Source organism: Lepisosteus platostomus, chromosome 11, assembly GCF_059453375.1.
Source record: "Lepisosteus platostomus isolate fLepPlt1 chromosome 11, fLepPlt1.hap1, whole genome shotgun sequence".
NCBI classification, from domain to species: Eukaryota; Metazoa; Chordata; class Actinopteri; order Semionotiformes; family Lepisosteidae; genus Lepisosteus; species Lepisosteus platostomus.
This window is the reverse complement of record NC_142621.1, coordinates 5,881,057-5,887,056: the sequence shown is the minus strand read 5'-3', so window position 1 is coordinate 5,887,056 and position 6,000 is coordinate 5,881,057.

The following is a 6,000-nucleotide window of genomic DNA, read 5'->3' as shown; positions in this document are numbered from 1 at the left end:
CATATTGATCTTTTTTCCTACAGAAAAAAAATAAAGCACAGCCCGTTTTTGTGTGAGTTATTAAGAGGTGATGATAAGGTGCGGTTATATTCCGTCATTGTAACATTCCCAGCAAATTAACATCATTTAAGCATTACTTTTTAAAAAAGCCTCAGCACAGCTCAAAAACCCTGACCACAAATGCTCCAACCCAAGTTTGGCAGTGAAACATACTATCTTCTTTGCCCATTGAGCTGGCAATAAACACCGCAGCCTGACTTTCAACCGAGAAATCATGAAGGTAAGCCATTGCTGTTTACTCGCATGGATTTCAAATGCTTTAAACGAAATAGGTGCTTGAAAGAGCAAAAGATATCGATTGAAATAATGTGCACTGTAGATGGTCTCCCAACCGTACTAACCTCATTCAGTATTTAAAAAGCAATATTTAGTCCAAACGTATCATTTTGGCACTACTGTTTACCAAAGTCAATGTGAAAGAGATTTCACTGTGTAAAAAAGATGTGCAAAAAAATTATTGCAGCTTAATTTTAAGTAACAGTCTAAACCACGAACAGTCTTCACATTAAGCAGAATCTCACCTTAACCCTTGCTGTTTTTCGCCTTGAATTCCTCAAGGTGGGGGTGAAGCAATATCATGGCGCTATATTGGGACATCGCCCCAACGTCAATGATAAGAACACAAGGACTATTCTTTTGCGCCAAAATACAGAAATCCATACGTTAAAGTCCTCGGAGGCAGACGAGATCAGTGTCCAAAAACGGCATGGAAGTTGGCCTCTATTCTTCATGGCTCCAGGGGCCTGGGTTTGAGTTGAGAGATTTTCCCGGAGTACGTTTTTGATTTCTTTCACCTCCCAAAGCCTTGCAAGTCATTCTTCGCTGGTTACTCTAATTGTCGGTTTCTGGAATGGGGTTTCAGGGGGGTGTCACATGTATAGGTGATTCCTATTAATGCCTGTACTTCCTATGTTTGGGACTATAGAGGAATATAACCAAAAAATGAGAATCGTAGGGTACATCAGACCTGTCAAATTCATCTTCTAGATGGCCTGGTTTCTGGTCCAACCTGAGGAGTCAGTTAATCTTTTTTTTTTAATTAGACACATCAAGGATTTGTTTCAAGGTCTTTTACAGTGGGTTACTGAAAGGAAAAGTGAGGAAAAGTACAGCTGTCTATAAAAAACACTCAAGTCTAAAGTATTAACAATTATACTGTTAATTAAACAATTAGTCCTGCTACGTAACCGAGAGCTTGGGTAGAAAAAAAAACAGATGACACCAGCCCTCCAAGAACTGAGTTGTACACCCCTGCTCAAAATGGGCTCCTCTCGTTTCATTGTCACAGCTGTCTTCGTTGTTATGGAAACTCCACTTACACAGTATCATGAGATACTGGTGATTATTAATTAACTAAGAAATCTAAAATTTACTCCATCAAATTATCTACAATAGAAGAGTAAGTTTCCCAATTATTTTAAGAGTGTTACAAAACCAAAGCAATTATAGACCAGCAAATTCAATTTCTATTACGTACAAGGTTATGGAAACAACAATATTAATTATAACTTGGGGATCATCAGTTTATTATTCTACGGCATAAAAAGCATGAATTTAGAAAGGTGAGGCCTTGCTTAACTACCATCTCATGAATTCTTGGAACAAGCAACAGCAGTATATGGACACAAACAAACCGTGTGATAAATATATATTTTTTCTTAGGTTTCCAATAAAGTTACTCATAGAAAATTAATTTCCAAATTGAAGGGAGCAGGTGTTCAAGAGAAAGAGTGTGTGTGATTTGAGAACTAGTTCCTGTATATAAAAGAGAGTACAGTTAAGGGATGAATGCTCAGATTGGAGTGATGCAATTAGTGGAGTACCACAGGTATCTGTATTCTGGTATAGTTAGCATACCAGTCAAGTTTGCTGTTCATACCAGAGTAGGAGAACTAGCAGATTCTACAGAAACTTCAAAAAGATTTAGACTGGATCCAAGATTAGGCAGATCATTTTTTACGCAGACAACAGAGTTGTCAAAGTTTCATCTGCAGGTAGCAAAAACAAACTTTAAGCATAAAATAGAAAACTGCTTGAGAAGCTGTCTATGGAAAACATTTAAGTGTTTTTGTTGCATGTACTGTATCATGCTTATGTTGTAGACAATCCAGAAAAAAAAGAATGTGAGGATATGCAATTAACATTGCAAGATTTAAATCATGTTGCTTTAAAGAATGTTGACAATCACAGTCTGTTGTTGCTTAGTGAAACGTGAGATAAAGAAGAATAAAATGCTACTTATGTCGCTGCATGCCTGAGTTGAAGGCCAGCAGAATTTATAGCAATGCCCGTGTTGTCATACCAAAACTGCTGTGCAGCTCTGCATGTGTACAGTAAGGGACTCCTCCTTTTGCCTGTCTCCAACATGGGAAAACAATCAGTACATTTTCCCTGTGAGCTGGGACTATTGCTTCAGTCAGTGTCTGCCTTTTGGAAACACTTGTGAAATCAATTCAGAAAATGTTCTAGTGATGCAGTTGGACTGCCATCTGGTGGCCACTGTGGGTACTGCAGAGCAGTTAACCTGAAGGACAAGAAATAATCAGACTTGCTGCAAGGATCTGTTACTTCACATAACATCAAGAACTAGCATCGATTTCTATTTTTATGTAAATTATAAAAAAGTCTGTTATTTTAGAAAAGATCTGTCCAATAAGCTGTCTGCTAATAAATTGTTAGCCCTTGCAGCTCAAGAAAGGTCTTCTACATTTTAAAATATACCCCTAGTATAGCACACATCAGGCAGTTTTTCATGGAGAAATTCTGCCGGAAATTTGGGACAAGACTTGTATTTTCAAAATTGATCTGAAAGGAAAAAAAACATCCATTTAGCTCCGAATAAGAGGTAACATAAGAAATACATTAAATAACAAAATAAATGTACAGCATTTGGAGATCACTTCTTGTTTAAGATGACACTGATTTAATGGGTCAGAGCAGAGTTGGCTGGCTTTATGGACTGTGTGAGTGCTGACAGATATGGGCACAAGTTCCTTTTCCTAGTTCATTCAGGGCTGGAATAGACTCTCAATTTCATAAAAGATAGAGTTTAAAAAAAAAAAACAGGGTCCTGCTTTCTCCCAATCTGCTCGCTGGGTGGTTTGTCTGTTTATTTAGTCTGTGGAGGTGATGGGAATAGAGTTGTGGTCATGGCCAATTTTCTTTGCACTGCGAAAATATTCATCTGGACAGCTGGAATCCAGGGAGCAGAGTCAAACATTCTTACAGCCAACAGATACAATGAGACTCACAGAAACACATTTCCAGATAGAAAATGAAAAGCATGTCTTCTCTTTTTTTTTCTCAGCACACGGAAAATAGACCTACTTTAAAAAAGTGTCGCACCTCACCATCAACAAACCGATTTCGCGGCACAGAAGCATCTTTCCCTTATTAAGAGACCCATCAAATCCAGACCACCAAAAAGAACTTTGCCTTGTTCAAGTGAAAACGCAGAACAATGAAGATTTTAGTGTTGAAAATCTGATAATGTTGATTCGTAGATTGCTTTTTAAAATGTTTTTCAGAAGTTCCCTTGATTAATTTCATTTGCATCAGTTGAATTGGTAAGCATTTATAAATGGGAGTAAGCCTGGACTTTCACCTGAAATTATTTCAGTTCTGCTATTATTTTTCCAAATAGGAACACAGAAATACTCGAGCAAATTGGAATAGTCAGTCTTTGCGGGATTTAAAAAAATATTATAAAGTGTTAGCTGTGCCACCACTTGACAAACCACTTTTATTTCTCAAGGGATTCCAGAACTAATGGAGGAATGCTGTTGGGATAGTGAAGTCTAAGACGACTGTTTCATACTTGGATTATCAGATTAGAGTTGTATTAACACAAAAACAGTGCTACAGGGGGTTTTCCTGAGCTGTTCAGATCTTGGTACTCTAAATAATAATAAGCTATAAGTGTTAAAGTCTTGTCACTTGTCTTTCCATAAGTGAAGACTTGTCACATTTAGTATAATCACCTAATGTTGTTTATATAAAAAAAATGAATGTCAAAACTGAAAGCGATTCCGGTTTTATATGGAGAGTCATTACTTTGATCTCTACCAGCTCTGCTATACTTTTTTAGAGACAGAAAGCCATACTTAATCTTCTGAACCTAAATGCAACATCTGGTTGGTAAAAATTTGAATTGCAGAGATCATGCACATTAAAACAGGCTGCTCCAGCATTAAGACTGGTGAGCCGTAAAATGAAGGTCTTATTGCATTTATCTGCTGTCCAGCAATAGTGATGCACAAATAATTCTGAGAACATGGGAAAGAAATATGCTGCTTGTGGGTGGAGAATGTTGGTCTCTTAAGTCAAAGCATTCTTGTTAACACCACTTTTTAAACATAAAAACCTAAAATTCTGGGGTGAACAACAGCTATGATCCAGTAAAGCAGGCTTTTTCATCCAAATGTACCAGAAGAATTTTTTTTGTACAGTTAAATCAGCATAACTAAGATAATCAAAGAGCAGGAGCACCGATTATGTAATAACCCACTGGCAGGTCTACATACAGTATGTTTGTGGCTGCATCATTTAATTTCACTTTAATCAGGTATACCTTGTTCCTTGACCACCCTCCTGACAAATTTTGTGCCATATTGAATATCCACATGCTGTATATGGATGGAACAATACATTTCCTTCAGGGTGGGAATTTTTATGGGTCTGTTAGATATTTAGTGAGAATTCTTCAAGGAGCTTGGCAGCTTATTTTGGCTCACGTTTTGATTAAAACAATACATCGGATTAATACATCAGTTTTAGATACCATATAGTCTGTCAAAATATGCAGAGCTTTAAAGCATGTACAGTACATTGCGTCCTGTTGTAAATGAATATGCTACTACACATTACAAGTACAAAACTCGCAAACTAAGATACTAGTTAAGAGTAAAAAACAAATTACTAGGATTTGACAGGTTATCCCTTGAGCCTTCTGAACAAACAGTCATCCAGTAAATGTACTTGAGGCATGATGACATTTAGTTAATTGGAGAGAAAGATACATTTATTAGATTCACATGACAAACTCAGATTTGGAAACAAATGTCAGCTTGCTTTCTAGGAGCTATTTGAATGCAGGCACCCCATCGCAGTTTTGTAGCCAAACATATAGACCATATTAGACATTTACAGAACTTGCTGGAAGTTCTCAAGTGAAAAGAACAAAAACATCTGTATGTGTAAAACCATGGAGATTCTGAAAATATCTTGTGAAACTATTGATTTTGTCCAGGAGAAAACAAAAAATACTGCTCTTGATTATGGTCAGATAAATTGGACCACTTGCACAGAGCAGCACATTCCACTTTTTGACTGACTGCATAGAACAGATGGAGGGGTGCAAGCCTAAAAAGTGAATATCGCGAATTTTGAAGTCTTCTTGCGCATAATTAACTTGAGACAAGGTTCAAAGGAAAGCCAGCACTCATGGCAAGTATCACTCTCTAGATAGAAGTTGTCATCCCCGTGTATGCGAGAGCACGCAGACTGGCAGCAAGGGGAAGGGGAGCTGAAGGGTATACCACCCACAGAGACGGGGGCCCAGGCTGCTCTCATAGGAAATGGTTGCGCTGCAGGCCTCACACAGAGATCAGGGGCCACCCAGCCGCACTCGGAATCTGTTTATTTTTATCCTTTGGGGGAAAATTGTTCTCTGCGAGACATTTATTAGGGCTTTGATTTGTCATGTGTCAGCTCTTTTACTTCAGTCTAATGTGTATACACTATTACTGCTTGTGTATAGTAAAGCAATTTTGGGCTGGGGAGGAAATAAAATCCTCCAAGAGGGGACCCCACACATGATGGCACCCAAGAGGGTGGGGGGGGTGGGTCACATTAACAACAGAACTGCGCTTCAGGAAGACGATCTGTCACATCAGAACAGAATTTAAATATTTGTAAATATCAATAAAGTGCACATTTACC